The sequence below is a fragment of the Pangasianodon hypophthalmus genome, chromosome 29 (assembly GCF_027358585.1).
Source record: "Pangasianodon hypophthalmus isolate fPanHyp1 chromosome 29, fPanHyp1.pri, whole genome shotgun sequence".
NCBI lineage: Eukaryota > Metazoa > Chordata > Actinopteri > Siluriformes > Pangasiidae > Pangasianodon > Pangasianodon hypophthalmus.
In genome coordinates, this window is record NC_069738.1 from 8,601,381 (window position 1) to 8,621,591 (window position 20,211).

A 20,211-nucleotide genomic window follows, 5' to 3' on the forward strand; every position below is an offset into this window, starting at 1 on the left:
GCAGGCAATGCTTATTTTTCTGTATTGAAAAGTGTGTTGTATAGAGACTCCACTGTATCATATTGAATAGTGTGTATAGTTACACTCCTACTAAATAAAGGTAATTACTGTAGTGCATTTTTGCGATTTACACATTATAGTAAGCTAATTACACTCATTTGGTTAAGTGTCTTTTTTTAAATAATCTATGCAGTTTTCATCTTCATAATGCCTACTGTCAGATTTTAATGAACGAACATCATGAGCTTTAAAATAACGTCCATGTACATAGACTGCTTATTTGACTGATTATGCACACAAGTTTCCTAATACATGGAACAGCTCATAAGTTGAATATGCATTGTTAATTTCAGTGAAGATTAAAATGAACCACTATTTTCACTCAAGTGCATGTTCATATAACTCCAATTAGTGTTAAAGAAGTGCAGTCTATAGGACATAACATATCAGTTCTGTTCATTTTGTGTGAAATTTAACATTAATCACTGAGTGCATTGGTATTGCTGTTTAAATCAGTAGTAACTTTCTAGTAAGTCAACTTTTGAATTGAATAATACATATACATATATCAGGTATTAGACATTAAGAAACAACAAACCAGAACAACTAAACGACAACATAGGATATGCAAGTAACTATTTCACATATATTTCAGCTTCTGAAATCAAGCTCATAGTTAATTCTTGAATTACTTTCTGATAACTAATGAAATAAACTCAGTTCCAGGATTGGACTTTTAAAGCTTACTTTAGGAACAGGTGCTACTGTTACTGAAAAAAATACCACGGTAGAGAATTTAGAAAATATTTAAATAATGGAAAATATTTGAAATGCAAAACAATAGCAAATAGAGCAAACAATAGCAAATTAAATCATGCATGATGTCTGAATGCCTGTTTAATATTAAATTCTTTGTAAGGAAGCAGTATGCAAAATAATTTTAATGAAGCATAATAAACTAGCAATAAAACACAGCTTACATGGAAATTAAGTTAACTTTTTTTAACTTTCATTTTATGAGTGCATGTGATACTACTGTGAGAAAAATTCAATTCAACTGTTAATAAATATTTGTTAATAAATAATTGTTAATGATTGTGCTTTGACGAACAGTGTGTGCGTGTGCATGCATGTGTGCGTGTGTGTGCGTGTGCATGCACGTGTGTGTGTGTGTGTGCATGCATGTTTGTGTGTGTGTGCATGACTCCACTCTCTGTGGCGTGTTTACAGACTTATTAATCTAAATGAAGTCTGTTTTCTATAATACTGGGAGAAAATGCTGTCAATTAGTTATATATTTTTGTAAATAGTGAATAAGCTCTTGTGTTAAACTTCAAAACATAGATAAAGATTGTTTATGTTTAAAGATACTTCCTGTTTCTACTTTTATGATGCTGGGGAAATGGTTATTATGGTTATTAATATATAAAACCAGACTTTCGTCGCACTGGAGCGCTGTACTTAGTTCACCTTTGTGGTGTGCGTGCTTGCACTGGCAGCAACATGAAAAATGCACCTCATGCCAGACTTTTTATACGAGATCAGCTAGTCAGTTTAGAGTACTCCTGCACAATGATATGACATACATCCAAAAAAAAGTGCTGTTCTTTGACACTTGAGCAGTGCCAACAGATGTACTTAATGCTTATCATGTTGCAAACCTGCGTGCACACAATGTGACATATGGAACTGCACAATTGATCCACAGTATGTGAAAGTGTGAGCCTGGTCAACAAAACAACCCCAAAATCGGTCCTGGGTTTGGGACTCATGTATCTGAACCAAGTTTGATAACACCCTAACACTCTCAGTACTCCAAAACCAAAACGGTGTCACATTATCACAGCAACGCTCCACTAAACACTGCCCTCTCATAAAGAAGTTCTGTAATGCACTTCTGCTTGGAGCTTTCTGGATTCGTGACTCACCTTCGGCTGTTGTGGTCCCACATGAATAGCCTAAATATTTACAATTCCCAAAAAAGTTTCATGCTTGTTGCAGTGGACCTGGATCTTACCTGGATACTGTAGATTTGTACCTAAGAACTGCTGATCATAAAGACTGTCCTGTGCTCATCCCAGCACGGAGGAATAAAAATCTTAGTACTGTACGATTTTCAGCGTTACCATTTTCCAGTAATGATTTTGCATGAAGCCCCACTGTTCATCAAAGTAACATGCAGTGACATTTGATAGCTGATGGTCATTTTGTAGTGCTTTAGTTTCCTGTGGAGAAAATTTATATTATATCTGAATTTCTTCTCATAACAAGCTAATGCATTATTCCCATGCTGTGAGAGCACGTCTCAGATGAACTAGCCTGAAAGAGAAAAAGAGAATGATACCCATAGAGATCCATTTAATCTGGGATTCTAAAGGATAAAATAATAATAATAATAATAATGATAATAATAATAATAATAATAATAACATAACTTTTGGTCTCTCTCTCTCTCTCTCTCTCTCTCTCTCTGTGTGTGTGTGTGTGTTTGTGTGTGTGTTAGGATGACGATTATATCTTGACCAAAAAAACCCATGGAGAAGAGTGACCTTGCTGAGTTTATTACATTCATAGATATTTTTCTGCCTCATCAAGACTAGTCTTGAACTGACTGGCATGAGTTTTCAAATAAAAAGAGAAGTGCATGATATTAAGATAAATCAGATGTTCACTGCCTTCCCTTTTTAATTTTGTTGAGTATCTAAAGAAAAAAAGAAAAATGAAAATTAAATCAATGGCCGAGTACCAACAGAGCAGTGAGTTCAGTAGTGGACCCTTCATTTTAGGATAGCTAGACTGGCTAAAGTAAGGGCTTGCGTAATAGCTTGTATACAGCGCTAAGTAGCGTTAGACTTTATAGGGCTGTTGGCCAATGTCTGAATAGAAATAATAAAGAAGTATGTTTGGAATTTGCATGTTTATTTTGGTGATATAGTGAGTACCTCCACACCTAGCCTTAAGACGTATCAGGAATTGCTGATATTCCATCTAACGTGGTGTCTACAGCTTTAAGATTGACAAAAATTAATTGTGTTGTATTTTGTAATACGTGTTTCCATTCAGCTTATTTTGTAGTCGTATAATAGCCTCTGTTGCCTCTGTTGTGAGTTGTATAATAGCCTGGTTTCTCTGTTGTGAGTTGTATAATAGCCTCTGTTGTGATGTTTTTGAGCCGGGCAACAAAACCTCTTTCTCTGATGCGTCTTAGCTTTCCTAATCTGTGCTAGCATTCCACGCGTGTAATGTCTTCGCTCACAAAACATTAATGGGGACTTAAATTACAAAACTGAAACAGTGTGTTTCTCTGCTGCTGTTCAAGAACAAGCACATGCATGCATAGATTATGCAATTTTATAAAACTTTTTTAACGAGTTTAGTTACAGCTAATAACTTGTTGGATATATTTACAGTCCAGATTCAGCTTTGCAAGCATTACCGGCCTTGTTAATGGGTAGTTAATTAAAAAAACACTGACTAAATGGACTAAATGCTAAAGCTAGTGATTAGTAGCTGACTTGTTGCTTCTAATATTTTTGCTGTACTGATGTAACATGTACACAACACATGATACACATATCTGGTCACGTCCCGTTCTATTCCCTCTAATCAGCATCGCTGCAGCAATACCTTGCTGGTTTAGCCTAAACCCCCCCAAAGCCACAAGTGATGCTATATTTAATCAATGTTATATTGCACATGATCTCACAAGCCTATCCACAACCACAATAAACCACCGTTTCCTCTTTTAACAAAGTTGATATTTTATGTCCATAAGTACAATGTATTTCATTAATTTTCTAAGGGTTCTAGCTAGAAAGCTTGTGATTTTATTTTAGTAACAAGAAAGATTCTAAGAGTTGTGCAATTAAGGAGTAATAAATGTACTTCAGTCAGACTTCAGTCTAGAATCGGCAGTTTTTGTAGTTTATATGGAATCATATACACCAGCTTCGTGGGTGGATGTGAGTGCATGCACACCAGTATTGCAGGGAAAATTATCCTATATTTAGAACCATCTGAATGCTAAACACATTGTACATGAGACCTGATGGAGTATAATACCAGCAGTATTAGCCGCTGTGGTGTTTTAAGCACAATTTTGGTCTTCAGTACTACACGTGCACACAGCCAGCAATGCCACAATGCCTATGGAAGTGAATAGTTTTCAGTAAGTGCTGGTGATTTAAAGCCTGTGTCGCAATTTGCAGTACTAAGTAGTGTGGTAGATGAGTAAGCCCCCTATGGTAATTCTTATTGCAATGGTATGCAGTGTGGGATGTAGCCAGTGACTGGAGGTGTATATTGACTCAACCACAAAAACCTCCCAGACCAATCTGTGGAAAGTTTTCTATAGTTTTTTTTCTCTGAGAATGACAAAAGAAATTTGTTTGGCAATGGCTAAAAATTCAATACGGCATGCCTGCTTTGTTTTAAATTAACATCAGGGGAAAAATTAATTTTCTTATTCCAAATTTAGTCTATTTGAGCTGCCTTGCTGTTGCTTAAATAAAATTTTAGTAGCAGTAAACAATTATATTATTATTATTATTATTATTATTATTATTATTATTATTTGCTCTGTCAAAATAAGGGTAAAATTCTAGCTATATATCATTTTTAGATGAGGGCTGGGATACGTTCCTTAAGAAAATACACAACATCACAGATTTGCTAAATAGCTTCCTGCTTTATTGTATTGATGGATCATTGATAGCTCACTGAACACACAGTCATAGTGCAGGTCACTTCAATACTTCTAAGTTTGAATAATAGGTAATAGATTGAGATTCTCAAAAGATGGTACTTTCAGTTATTTAAATGGGTTTATTATGAAATAACAACCTTTTTAATTAATGTAACCCAACTGGTAAAATCAGACGACATTTGCCAGTAGTGAAAGCAAAGAGAAACTCCTTTAACTGCCTCATTACATACATAAAAATGAGACAATGATTCAGTTAATGTCTATATGCAGTCTGTGCTGTACCCGAACCCCCTCCTACACTAGAAGAAAATTGAATTTAACTCCTTTAACGAGGTTGAAGGAATAAAGTTCCCCTGCCATTCCCTAGAAAAGCTCCCTGAGGTCCCTCTTTTAATTAGAGGTTGTGTGTTCCTGTGTGCGCTTTTGTGAGAATTTATCAGATGGATGGCGGATGATGGGAGTAGCGAGCAGTGTGGCATTGTGATAGATGCGCTCGGTTCTCCCAGTGCGGCCTTAACACTGCCAATCTGTCAGCTCTCAAAAGCCATTACTTAACACATTAGTCTGGCGCATAGCACCGGGCTCTCCGCCTCACACTGCGAGCGTTCACAAAGTCTCCAGAGGCAGAGCGCCGAAACCCACCGCGCGTGAAGTGAAGTGTGTGGTGATTCCATGATTGTTGCACCCTTGTAACTCTTAAAAGTTCAACTTGTTATTATTTTTCAAAATAATTTTTCAACAGTGAATCTAAAAATATATGCAAATATGTTAACCTAAGGCAACAATCTCATTTTCTATAAGGTTTCTTTTATGTTAATGGCTGAATTTTGCTCTTGAGGTTTTTTACATGGAATGAACAAATACACAAAATTCATTCTAATGGCATAAGAACATAAAAAAAAGTATCACAACAGAGTCAGTATCACATCACTGAAAATAAAGACAAAAAAATGAGGGAACTTATTTTTCTTCTTCCCATGATCTTCAGGAAATGTCAAACTTGTGACTTATGGAATATTCCAAATGTTTCATAGGGGTAAATGTGTTCAGGTGACAGAGTTGAGTGAATATCAACTAATACATACACACATTTTTCATAACCTATAATGAATGACTCATGGAAAAGCATGTCTCAGGCATGAGGTGTTGAATGGATTAACATACTAATGCACAAAATAATATTTTTAAGTATTTTAATGATGTAATTTGGTATTTTAAGTTTATCTTAAACATATACAAAGGCATTTTGTTAACAAGGTTAAAATACTAAACATTTGGCTCTGTTTTATTTAGAGTGTTTTTAAATGCAGTGTGTAATTCTCCAAGGGCTTTTAGTGTGCTGTGTATAATTCTTATGAATTTCTAAGCTTCAATTAATCAAAGATAATTTAGTAGTATAATGGAAATATGTTAAATGTTTTAAACTCTATCAATGACATATTGTGTTAAAAATAAGTAATATATATATTACTATATTATATATATATATATATATATATATATATATATATATATATATATGTGTGTGTGTGTGTGTGTCTGTGTGTGTGTGTATGTATATATATATATATATATTCTATGCTTCTTGATCCTCGTGGCTTTCAGATATATTTCTTAATTGGCTGATCGGTTAAAAAAAGACTAATTGTTTCTATTGATTCGTTTATTAATATATTTGAATGACAAAGGTATTTCTACAGTGTTACTACTGGTATAATGCAACAGTTTATTTATACTCTCTGTCAAGAGTGTAAAATATATCATTTGTATTGAACCGTGAACATAAAAACTAATTATTGGAACATAGACTGCTCGCCAATGTCTTCCTGTCTCCACAGAATATATCCAGGCATCACCATGATCAAATAAATGAATTTAATTTTAGTTTACGGAAATGGCTGTCAGAAGAAATCTGAGTGATCTGATGTCCCTCTCTCTCTGTTTGTATAATGCTGAAGGCTCACTGCAATCTCTCTGGCCTGTCACAACACAGCTCTAATGACAGCAGAAATGATCAGACTCATGTCACGTTCACTGGACTGAAGTCCGTGGCTTTGCTTTACCTAAGATCATACTGGTGTAGACATGCAGATTCACAGATCTCATCATTTAACTTGGCACTTTTCAATTTCTTTTCTACAGCAGCAGTTTTCTACATGGTACAAGTCTCCCACTGGGTTCTGATTTATTACTGACAGCCCTAATAAACAATACGCCATGCTTTCAATGGACACATTTCCATTTTAAGGAAGTATTCAAATGACTAATTCTAATTTATGTTCTGATATTTCATATGATTTGGTTGCTGGCTGCAGGCGTTGGCTTTAAAAACATTGCTGATGAACTTTTTCTTTCTCTGCCTCTTTTTTTTTACTCTCTCTATTAAAGGTCTTGTAGGATCCAACCTTTACCTCAGTTATTAATAATATAAGCAATATTATAATCGTCCACACTTGAAGGTATTTCAGGGTTTTGGAAGGCTAAAGGGGCTAAATGGGAGAATAAAGCTGGGAGACATACTCCCTGTAATATTTGTTTGTTTCTTTGTTCGTTTGTTTCATCTGCGTGAATGACATGCTGAGAGTAAGATATTTCACTAAATACACAGCTGTTTTTTTTTTTACTTTTTTAATTTAATTTAATTTAAAGTATTAAATGTCATTCTATTGACTTAATTCAGTGCATTTATGATTCTATAATGTGTACACGTACGGTATATGTATGCATTCTTACAGTATACGTGTCTTTACATACATGCAGTTTCAATCCTTCTGAATTGTTTATAAAGACTAAGCATTTTTTCAGTACTGCAATATCATCCTCCGTTGTTTACGACTCATTCCATTCTAGTAGCATGGAAGTGAAAGCTCTAATGTCTTTTAGTAAATGAAAACAGTGTGGCAGTAGTGAGAAGGAAAAGGGAAGTGGTGCTTGTGCCACTGCAGGACGTACTTTGATGTGCTATTAGTGTGTAGAAGGTGCATTAGAGCAATGGGACAGTGCATCTCACTGAGTAACACTCCATGATCAGAGCGGTGGGTAAAGGGGAGATAACATTAGTTTTATAATCCATACTTGACACAAATATACACATTGTGTGTTAAATAACACCCTGAGAGTGTGTTAGGAGATGGACTGGGAGCACCTCAGCAGTATCAGGAGAAAGATTTTATAATCAGTGTGAATGCAAAATCATGATAGATACATGATAGGGTAAATATGGCTTTTTATGCTAGTTGTTATTATGGGATCATTTGTTAACATGTAACAGGTATGGAGTTACTCAAACAGTCCTTCAGTTATAAAAAAAATGGCCACTGGGTAATTGATAAAGATGTAAAGATGGAGATGAAGCTAATTCTCTGTAATCTGTTGAATACAAACAGATCCTTGATTGAAAAAAGTCCAGATTCACAAACAAACAAATAAACAAACAAATCATCCATCCACACACCCATCCATCCATTACCCATCATGATAAATTAATAGTTAAATATTTCTAGCAAAAATATATATTTATAAAATGTGATAAACAAACAAACAAATATATAAACAAATAATCCATTACATTAAATAAATAATTAAATATGTCTCTACTTATTTATTTAAAATGTTATTTATTTATTTATTTGTAATGTGTGAAATAATAACCAAACAATTCAATAAATAAAATAATAGATAACGTTAGTTATAATTAAAAAAAGCTGTTAGTTAATTAGTTAGTTGTTTTAAATCTCAAATTTTGGCCTCCATCACCTTCTTGATTCACATGGACTTTATAATCTAAGAATAAGATATTTCAAGTTACCTCCTTTTCTTTTTCTCACTGAATGCATGTGTGTATGTGTGTGTGTGTGTGTGTGTGTGTGTGTGTGTGTGTGTGTTTGTGTATGTGCATGTGTTTGAATGCAGGTAATATATTTGGATTAATTTGATTGCACATTTTTTTACATCAGCTATTTGAAAGAACAGAACAAACACTGTCATATCATTAATGGGATTTTATTAACTAACTTAATATTAGACAATACTGGGAGTAACAGTATTAAAAATGGCCATTGTGTAGTAAAGATGAAGATGAAGCTAATTCTCTATAATCTGTTGATCCTCAATTAATGAAAATCAGAAAGCCCAGATTCCCTATTCTCGACTGTTCCTTAGAAAGAGGATGAGGAATATGTGTTAAATTCTCTTACAGTGGTGTTTATGAAGTTAATATGTGTGTGGAGCCTGGTGTTTCCTCTCAGCGGAATGAGACTGGGAACTGACACAGCATGCACAGGTGTGATAGCTGAAAGCTGTGTGTGTGTGTGTGTGTGTGTGTGTGTGCGTGAGAGAAAGAGAGAGGGCTGAAAGTGTTTATGAGGAAATCTAGCATGTGAACTCCACTCTGCCTTACTTACATATGTATATACATTTACCCACACACACACACACACACACACACACACACACACACACTTGGTGTTGGACATAAGCATCTCTGACTTAGTTACATATATACATACTCATACACACACGCTCTGAATATTGTAATGACATAAGCATCTCAGACTTTCTTACATTCAGTGCACACACACACACACACACACACTCATTGTGGCTATTTTCCAATGATACACACGTCTCTGACTGTTCCAGCCCAGTAAGCTGAGTCTCAGGGACCCAGTTGCATTATGGGAAACTCATGCCCTGTCTTGTCACAAATCGGTTGCGCAGTAGTGGTTAAAGAATAATACTCAGATCTCTGACTAATTTCCTTTCATCAAATCCACTGACATCTTTATGAACACATCTTCAGTGAGAATATAGGTGCTCATGTGTGTATATTTATGATTATGGCTCCATTCATATTGATTCAGATCAATATCTGTATTCTGCTCTCTTTCAGGTCATCTCATTCCTTAAGGTGTAATAAGTCCGTGAAATTGGATACGACCCATCTGCAACAGTGAGACAGTACAGAAATGAGACCTAGAAAGTACCTGAAGATGAAAATTATAAACCCTAATAAAAATTAAAAACCCTTTAAATCTACTTTACATTAAATGACACTGCAGTGGTTTATTATTAGTTTATCAGAGCAATGTAGAAATAGCATCTTCTCTTATTTAAGCCTTTTTCTGCTTTTTTTTTTTAAATTATCTCATCATGGCATACCATTACACCAGTAAACTGTCACACTCAGTCTCTGCAGAAAGAAAAATAAGCATGCAGAATAGGTTTGAAAGCTCCTTTTTCTTCAAAATGAAATTAATTTTTATATTACTGAGCTTGTAACTTTGCCTTTTTCACTGCATTTGCAGTTCATTCACTTCCTGTCACTCACATTTGCAAATATTCTCTTGTTAAAATGAAAAAAAAAAAAAGAAACAACGTCTGATTTTTAATTATGTTACTATACAAGCAGAGCCCGCTGCTGTAGAGCTGCATTCAGTACAAAAGAGGCTGTTTGAGATGATTAAACACACTACATCATCCCAGCATTTATAGAAAAAGCAGCGATAGTATCTCAGCACATGGATGAGAAACACAGTCGTGTGACTTCGGAACTCCTTCAGGCTGTGTTTTTCAGGCTCTGACCCCTGCTGGGCCATCAGATACAGGGACAGGTCTGTGTGTAGCCCGGAGGCGCGTCAGCTCCGTATGTCACTCTTGTGAAATCAGAGCCAGATATATTTGGCATCATTTTGAAAGATAAATGCATTGTAGAGGATGCGTAGCAAAGAGAGATTTTTTTTTTTTATATAAAACTATTGTGTATACAGACGAATGAACTGAAATGAAGGGTTCAAAGTTTGACAAATCTGTTAGATACTTATATACAAACTCTGACTATATAATACTGACTTCATATACAGTATTTAAATGTGGCAACATAAGTTCAAAACTTACATAAACAGTAACAAGGGAAAGTTCTGTGTATTCAGAGTTGACTTACGCACATGCTTGACTTGAACATCTGCGTGTCCCATTCGGATTATCAAATCTCGCTCAGTTGCCAGAGTTTTTCAGATTTTTGTGTAGAACCCTCAGGATGTGAGCTTTTCAGCTGTGTCTAGACCACTGCCTTTAAAGGCAAAAACTTTCCTTTAAGCCTGGAAAAAACCCAGGGAAGAGAAAATGGGGCCTAACAGAATGTATTTTTCCTTTTGCTGCCAAATGCAGTATAACGTAGCATAAAAGCAAGAGGCAATAAAAGACAGTTTAGACTAATATTAATAGAAGGCAGACACTTTAAAAAAAACAGTGTCTAATGTAGTCTAATACAGAATATATAGAATATATTAAGACGGCCTTTCACGTACAGGAAGTGGGAAGGGTCCTTGTTGTGAAAATCACATTAATTTACTATCACTGCAAATTAATTAGTTTTACCCACATGAACTGCTCGTCAACCTATAAAATAATACAGCACATTCTATGTAACAGAAAGTAACCTGTATGTGCTGTATCTGCTGTTAAGAGTTGCATGAGAAGTGACTGGACCAGTCACAAAAATAATTATTCTTTTATTTTTTTTAAATTATAATGTACCAAAATATGTAAAAAGTTGCAGTCATGAAATCCTAATGTGTGTTCTTCTCTTTTCGTGCCTTCATTATGTTATTTTTCAGTTGTACAGTTATTTAAATGTGCACATTTTGATTGTGTTCTTCTTCCAAAAGATATTCCCTCAGTGAATGTTTTGATGATGATGGTGGTGGAGAGCACTGGCTAAAATCTCACATGAGTATTCAATTAGGTTGAGGACTGATGACTGTGAAAGCCATAGCATATGATTTACATCATTTTTATACTCTTCACACAATTTCTTGAGTCCTTGTGACCTGTGGTTAGGGGCGGAGTTATCCTGGAAAAGACCACTCCCTTCAGGATAGAAACATTTCATTATAGTTAAAGGTGTTCAGAATAATTATGTTTGGGATGATACACAGTATAGCATAACAGAACCACAGTTTTTTTCCCTTTAATTTATCAGCTGTTTGCATATATTTAAAAAAGGATATTTGTAATAAATCTGAATTCATTTAATTAATTAAAAAAAATAACAGTATTGTCAAAGTTCTGCAGGTTGTTTTCACTTTGTACTGCTGCTTTTCAGTAAGTAGAGCTTGTCCCTGGTGGACCTTGGCAAATTGTGCCGATTTAGCACGCACTCTTTGAACAGCAGCACAAATACGGCCTGCAGTAAACCTGAAGTGTGTGTGTGTGTGTGTGTGTGTTTCACAGCTGGAGTCAACAGGCTTTCAGCAGGAAATTGCATTAGGTGACAAGCTTCAGGATTCGGCTCAGAACTCGCTTAAACTGAGATTTTTTATGAATATGATACTGTATTTTTTATATATCCAATACTGTGGTTTAGCTCTCTACATAAACAAGATATCCTGTATACATTAAGGCTTGATCCTGGTCATTGAACTACTCAGGAACCCCAGAAACCCCATGAGTGGTGTGTTTAAAGTAGTTTAGACATGCTGCATGCCTTGAATGGAAAGCAATTTAGCAAAGTGTAATTGGAGGGAAGTGATAAGGTTGAGCATCTCAGGTTTCATTGCTTAAATTTCATTTAGTAGTTTTTTTTTCCCCTCCCATTTTGAAAGAGGCCCTGTGTGACATTTGTGTTCATGCTATTGTGTTCATGAGTGCTTTTGTAGCTCATGCAATTATTTTTAGAGCACCCTTGCTGTTTTTTTCCCCTGCAAATCCCTGTTTAATGTGTTTTCCACTTGTTCCATCTTCTTTTAAAGGGTAAAAGGATTGTTCCCTGTTTTCTGAGAATGCTGTTTGTGCTTGTAACGCACTTTCTCACTCCTCAGTCCCAAACACAAATGAGTGCCTCTGGAATAAACTCTAGCAGGGAATCACATTGAGCTTGAATTCACAGGCCTGTATTTGCTCTTCATTTCACATTTAATCCTGCAAGCTGGAAACGCAAAATTATACGAATCTTGCTCAAATATTGAGGGTTGTTTTGGTTGTTAGGTTTACACGAACCAATAAGGTCAATATCGGTTGTAGATTGCTGCAGGTTTACAAAGAGAAGAAAGAACGAAATGAAACCAGAATGCATTTAGGTGGATAAGTGAACAGAGGAAGGAGTAGATCTGTTACAGTACTGTATCCTGTAATGGAAATGAGCATATTGATCACTGATGTTCAGTTAAATGTGTCTTAAGGGGTTTACATGATAGCAGCTTTTATCTCTACATTCCCTCATTTTTTTCCTCTTTCTCTTTCTCCCCCTCTCTTTCTCTCCTCTCCACTGGCAGTGTCACATTATGTCCACAAATCAATGCAGCACTGTAACAAACCACAGGCCCTCTATAAAACGGATTCTCAACGTGCCACTCCGTCGCTCTTTTTCTCCCCAGCCGAGTTATTTGTGTCCTCAACCACTAAATCATATTGATTAAAGCTTGTCATGGATTTGAAATGAGGTCCTGTGGGGTCACTCACAGCAGAAATGGCAGTTTATTGGATTACAGGCTTAATTTGATTTGGAGCGCGGTGCGTGCATCAGAATGCGCAGCTTCCCCAAAGAGAGCTCCGCTCTTCACCTGACTTTTGGACCTTTTCTGAAAACACACAAGTCTTCCACTAAACAAGGCTGACATTATCTAGAGGATTTTTTTCCCACCATATATATTTTAATTCAGATTATATACATGTATATTGTGGATGTATTATGCCTGTTAAGACACCAAATTCTATGAAGCCCATATTCATAACCCATTATGTGCTTATAATTCTGTTTAAGCTCCTTGTAAGCATTTTTATAGTTATAATTAGAGACAGCACCAATCTGATACTCAGGATCAATATTGGGTTGATATCAGCAAAGAAATGGTGAATGATTTGAGAGAAAAAAATGTATTTGATGACTGTATCAATTGGAAATGATTGGAATCAATTGGAAATGATGGATTTGAGCAGTTTTTTAAAAAATATTTATTATATTTGGAATGTGATTATTGTGTGAAAGAGTTTGACTGAATAAAAAAGCTGTGGTTTTGTGCAAGTCGTGTTTTTAGCTATATATTTTTTTACTGAATCATTTTAAAGCTTAGTAGTTTTAAAGAAAAAGACATCAGATGAGTATCAATATCAGCTTATATTCAGGGTTTCAGTTTCAGTATCGGTATCAGACAAGAAATTGTGGTATTGTGTCATCTCTACTTATTCATACTGTAACACACACAGTGTCCCTGTTCCTTATAATGTCACGTGGTGTACTGTGCAACCTTTATAACTAATTATGACCTCCTAATAAATATAACACAATTGTAATATTTTGTAACAACTAAAAATGTTATAAACATGTAAAATGTCATAGTAAAATTAGTAGGTTAAATTATTCCTCATTATAAGTTCTATGGCACTGTTAACTTTATTTTTGTCATGTGATTAATTTAAAAAAGTTTGAAAAGTATAAAGTCAAAAATAATAGGCACATAAAAAAAAAATATATAGGTGTTTTGTTCTAAAACATCCAAAAATGGTAAAGACGCACATATGTAGCACCTACTTAACTTTTTTGATGACATTTTCGATGTTTAGAATGCATTTAAATAGTTAATAAATATTACAGTTGCTTTATAATTAATGACAGGTTATAATTAGTTCTAAATGTTGTACAGTACAGCAGATGGTGTTATAATGAATAGTTCCTTATGATTATACTTATGATTATAAGATGAAGGAATGATTTATAACACATTACAGTTCTATGAGGTGTTATTAGAGTTTATAAAATGCTTACAAGGAATAATTACCAAATTACAAAGAATTATAAGCACATAATGATTTATGAATATGGGCTTCATAGAAAATGTTTCTGTCTTTACTTGTTACCATCTTTTTTTTTGTGTGTGTGTGTGTGTAGAAACACACACATCCAGGCACAAACTAGGGCTGGACATTGTGATGATATAATATCGATATCATGATAAGTTGTGGTGTTACACACTTGCAGGTTCTGACTGAAAGCAGCTGATCTGATATTTTGCACAAAATTTTTTTAATTGGTTAACATTTGTTTTTACTTATTATTAGAATTTATATGAATTATTCAATTTTTGTTTGTTTTCGTTTTGCATTAGCAGTCATATATATTGTGAGAAATATCATGTATCATAGAATTCTCTTCAGGTATCCATAATATGATATTTTTGTCTCATCACCCACAGACATATAAAAATAAATATAATGTAGTCATACTGGCCTTTAAATAACATTCTCTTTACATTAGGTTTTGTGTAAAGGAACAATCAGTGCATGGTTGATATCAGTTAAATAGAAAGCAAGTGGTGTTCATAATGTGCTGGGTTTTTTTCTCCGTTTATTCCACATTTCTTTTTTTTGCGACTGTATCAGTGAGTTTCACCATCATTCTTGGGTTAAATGTATAAATGGGAAAATTATACAACAGCAACAACAACAGAAATCACCCTGCTAGTCAGAAAGACAAGCCTGTGTCTACCTTTTTGTGCTGCATGTATAGCCAGTGTCATGATACCTAAGGGATTCAGGTCTGGATATAAAAGAGAAAGCGCTCATTTGGAGAAGAGCAGCACAGCTCCAGTTTATTATTCCATCCTAAAAATCTCATTAAGTGTGACGCTGCAGATTAGTTCAGAGGGTAAGAAGTGAAGCGAAGGCAGCTACAAATAGCTGAGAGGAGAGGAGTCTTTGTTTGCCATCATTAATTTGAGCCCGGAGTGGCTCAGAGGAAGAGCGGCTGATCTGCAAAAGGGTCGAATATGACAGCCGAACAAGAACAGGTGCCCCACTATCCTTCTCTCTGTTTCTGTCTTTCCCTCTTGCTGCGTATGCGCTCGCCTCTTTCGCCTCCTCGCCTCTTAATTGGGGCGATCGGGCCATCTGCGATGCTGACAAAGGGAAGTCCGTTTTGATTTATGGTGCCTCAGAATGGATTAGTCTTGTGATTTCTGCCCAGTGAAATACCTCGGCTGAGGGTTTGACTTCACAGAAGAAAAAAAAAATCTGTATTCAGATACACCGAACTACATTTATTTAGCTTTACATCATATTCTTTACATCTCATTAAAATGATTACAAGGCATAGAAGCTGTGACATGATGAAATTGTGTACTTGTCCTAGGGTTGAAAAAAAGAGGGCCTTTTATATAAAAGGGAATGGAGATAAAATGAAAATTAAAAAAAAAAAAAAACTTGAAAAGAGCTTAGTATCTTCCCTGAATACTGAAGTACCCAGTAACAATGAGGATTATAGGAAAAAAGAAATGAATGAAAAGAATTGTCCCTTATTTCATATGCACAGGATGAAAGCCCATGCTGTAAAAAAGCAGAAAAGGTGTTCACATTAAAAAAGATTCATTAGTGGTCTGACTCGAGGTGGAGGATTTACATTTATGGGCACATTTTTCCACCTATATTTTGTCGCAGAGAGGCCTGTGGTCATTTTTGCACTCACACACACATACACACATGCGCTCTGGACCAAAGAGTCTGCTTTAATGGTGCGTCTAACAGCCTCCTTGCAAGGCCATTAGTCAGTTCTAGTGCATAGACACGGCATGATATTACAGCGCTGCTTAGCAGCTGTCCAGCTCCTCCATTGGGCCCCTTGCATCCCAAAGCTCAGAGCTTCACTGTTAATTGGCCACTGCTCCACGCCATTGCACTCCTGCTAACCGACACACACTGGAGGCAGTGCTTTGTTAGCAGCAGAGGATCTACCAGAATCCATCTTCATTTTTGCCTTTCCTTTTTATTTTCAGTATCTCAGACTAACAGCAGCATGTGGAGTTTTTTTTTCTTTCTTTTTTTAAAGGTTGGCTGGTTTATCTCCTCTTCTTAAGTTCAAATGCAAAATGGACACAGGTGCTTGAATTCTTTTAGATACAGATGCTTTATCTGAACTACGCTGTGTATTTCAGCTTTCTCATGTGTAAAGATGAATAAATGTCAGCACATTCAAGGTTGCATAGCACATTCAAGGTGTTCTCATTTCTATGCCCATTATTCTCAATTCTCAATATTCCCATTATTAGCAGACCTTTGGTCTTTTCTTTTTCATATTCTGGCTCTGTTGAATATATAATAAGAACAATGCATGTCGAATATATCTTGGAAAAAAACCACCAATTCAAGAGAACTGCTTTAAATACCATCCTTCTACACTTCAATATCGTCTTTTGAAGTTCAGCTCTTTTGAAGAAACATGCGAACATTATGCTTTAAATGACCAAAAAAGCTGCTGACATGAAGTCAATAACAAGCACACGGCAGCTTAAATGCCAGCTAGATCTCTAATTTACTTATTGATGCATATTAATACCTTGATTAGTGCAAATTTGCACTTAGATGGAAACACAAACACGTAGCAGTGGCATAATTGTGTTTTCAAAATTAGCTTCTGTAATTATTCTATTTAATTCAGTAACTTTAATTATTGCAGGAATCGTGCTCTGCTTCAGTGCAGCGCTAGTATCTTTTAATTTCTGATTAAAAACAAAGTGATGGACAAGTCAAAGGGTACACTTCTTCAACGACACAAATAAGAGTGTGATGTAAACTAATTTTTTCAAAGTAATTAGAGATTAACCCTCTTAAATCCAATAATATTTTAAATGCCATTGTTACATGGTAAGTTAAGTGTTCTGCAAATGAGTGCTAGAAATACTAACTTTTATACTATGAAATAATTTGATTCAGTAATTCCTGTTGGACTGAATTAAATTGGCACGCTAGTTTGAACATTATGCTGTTAATGGCAATTCAATTAGTGAAGAAAATTAAACATAAAAAACTTAAACTCAGCTGAATATCCTGCTTAAAGATCTGAAAAAAAACATATTGTAAGTGTAATAAACATATAAGTGACACTTTCTGTCATACCTACAATGGCATATAAAGCATTATACACAATGTTATAATTATTTGTGGAACTGCATTACACTTTGTATCTATCTTTATTATTTACTATGAATTATTAACAGGAGGCATTATGAAAAGGGAGCACACAACTCCAAATGGACATTTTTTCTCCAAGCCTTTTGGTTTCTCATTGTTATTTACCATCATGCTAGTGAATCCATATTCTCTAAATATTTTACATTATTTTCATATTTTCACATTCATTATCTTGACTTCTGTTGTTCCATCGAGTCAGGGTTACTCGAAGTTGCTGAGGAACTAGCAGTGGTCGCTGGGCAGAGAATTTTGTCCAAGTCCTACTGTAGTGCATGTTTTGAATGTAGTACCATTAACTAACAGTAACATTTTAAAAAAAAAGCAGCACACAAAATCTGTTTTCATAGTTAGTGTAATTTTCATAATATTAATTTGTAAAAATAACTATTATAAACAAGAGGAGAATTTCTCTTATGACACCATTTGTAAACCAAACATAACCCCTCCATCATAAGTAGTGTTCATAACCCATTATATCATTAATACCAAAGACTCTGAGCCCACTTGTGTATCATGAGATGTTTTCTTTTACTTTAACTTTTTTTTTAACTTTTACTTGTGTCTATGACTAAAAATAAAGCACTAATAAACCAGAGCAGAATTTATTTGGTAATGGCGAAATAATGTCTTATAAACACTGCTCATAATGCATTTTTTAACCATTTATAAATGCATTATAAACATTACTATAAACAGCAATGTCTTTTTGCAAATAATTATATTGCTGTATATAATGCCTAATGAATGCATTATTACAGGTTATGAATGAATTGATACTTCATTGTACATACAACCTTCATAGAAAGTGTTACCACAGAACCTTACAAATGTATTATAACATGTTATGGAAGTATTATTAGATCATTATAGTGATGGCCTTCCTAAAATGTGTTACTGTGTTACTATGATTTCTTATGAGCTCTCTCTATATTGTGATGAATAAGAGTTGTGCACGTGATTCTATTTGCCTTAAGAGTGAATTTCTGGGGGGAAAAAAAAGTTTCACAATTGTAGCAAGAGCCCAGTGTATGAACCATTAAGAAACCTTAGAGGTATCCACATTCTGCTCTTGCTGACCTGGCAGCATGCAGTGCCCGGGGGAGTCCAGCTGTTTGCATCTGGCTGCCTGTCAGTGCCAGCGGTCTCCCATACCCGTGTTTACCAGATGCCCTGTCCCCTCAGGTGAGCGCTGCAGCTGGTAGCACGAAGCACCATCAGACCCGCTGGCACGCAGCCATGTGGACACAGGGAAGCTCGCATTAATATACAGTAGGGTCCAAAAGTCCGAGTCCAAGACCGAGTCATCATTTATCAAGAACTAATGCAATATTTTACCCAGGTGATGGATATTATTCAAATAATTACTCAACTCTATCAAGCTGAGACCAATCTATTTATAGGTGTTGGAGAAATAATTATATGAAAGTGAAATATATATTAATATCTTTTTCACACACCATCTGCTTCATATTTTCAGATCTCAGTAATGTCTTTTTTATTTAATTTAAATCGTAACACATGGATGCTCTTGACCCAAAGTGTTAATTATTGTCTCGTAACAAATAGCACCTGATAATGATTCAATTATTGTAGCTTTTTGGCAGACTCATTCCTACCAAACAGTAAACAATCTTTTTTTCCCCCTTTTTATTGGTGCTTATGTATTAATTCTTAGAGGTAAATGCCCATTTTTCATAAATAGGTTTATATAGATGTGTGCAGATATTTCAGTAGTGGGACTGTATTAAAAGCTAAATAAAAAAAAAGAAACAAAATATCCAAATGTCCCATTACTACTATTGAGACAGAAATTTGACCCATCCATGGTTAGCAAATTTTGGAGAGGCACACAAACCTGTTGCTGAATGACCAGATTTCTGCCTGGTGTACAAACTGAGCAACAAAAAGTATAATTGGTCAAAAGGTCTTGTTTGCAAACTGGGGGCTTGTTGTGTCTACCTATGACTAACTTGAAAATTGACCAGCAAATAAATAAAATACACACAGTGCTTTTATATTGTTAAAAATATATTTTGTCTGGATAAAGCTTTGGCTGTCTGTGGCAAGAGACAATCTAAAGTCTCTAGACTAAATACTTCCGAAATTATTATTGTAAGTCATGATCTAGGGCTGGGCAATATGACAATATAATATCGATATCGTTATAATTATGTCACAGTACACTTTTCAGAGATATTGTGTTATCAGTTTATTAAATTTTTAAGTTTTTATATTTTTGAAAGCAATCCTGAATAAAATGTAATTGTAAATTGTAAAATGTTAATTTTACAGATTTTTTTATATAAAAAAATTATTTTTGTTCTATATTTTATCAATAAAAAACATTTTTGTAGATAAAGTATCAAACAGTTTTATTTTCAATATGAATTTTGTGGACATCAAAGTATCAAACAGTTTATTTTTTCATTTTTATAAATAAAAATGTTCTTTCTAAATAGAAAAAAATAAAAATGACTTATTTTTGTTGATACTGTAGACAGTATCAAACCATTTTTTATTCAATACAACTGTATACCTGGGAAATT

At 34.8% G+C, this 20,211-nt stretch overlaps 1 protein-coding gene across 1 annotated transcript in view; it reads left to right on the plus strand.

Moving 5' to 3' along the window:
* nxph1 (neurexophilin 1) overlaps positions 1–20,211 on the plus strand; it is a 38,723-nt gene that overhangs the window by 13,450 nt on the left and 5,062 nt on the right. The window lies entirely within an intron of this gene.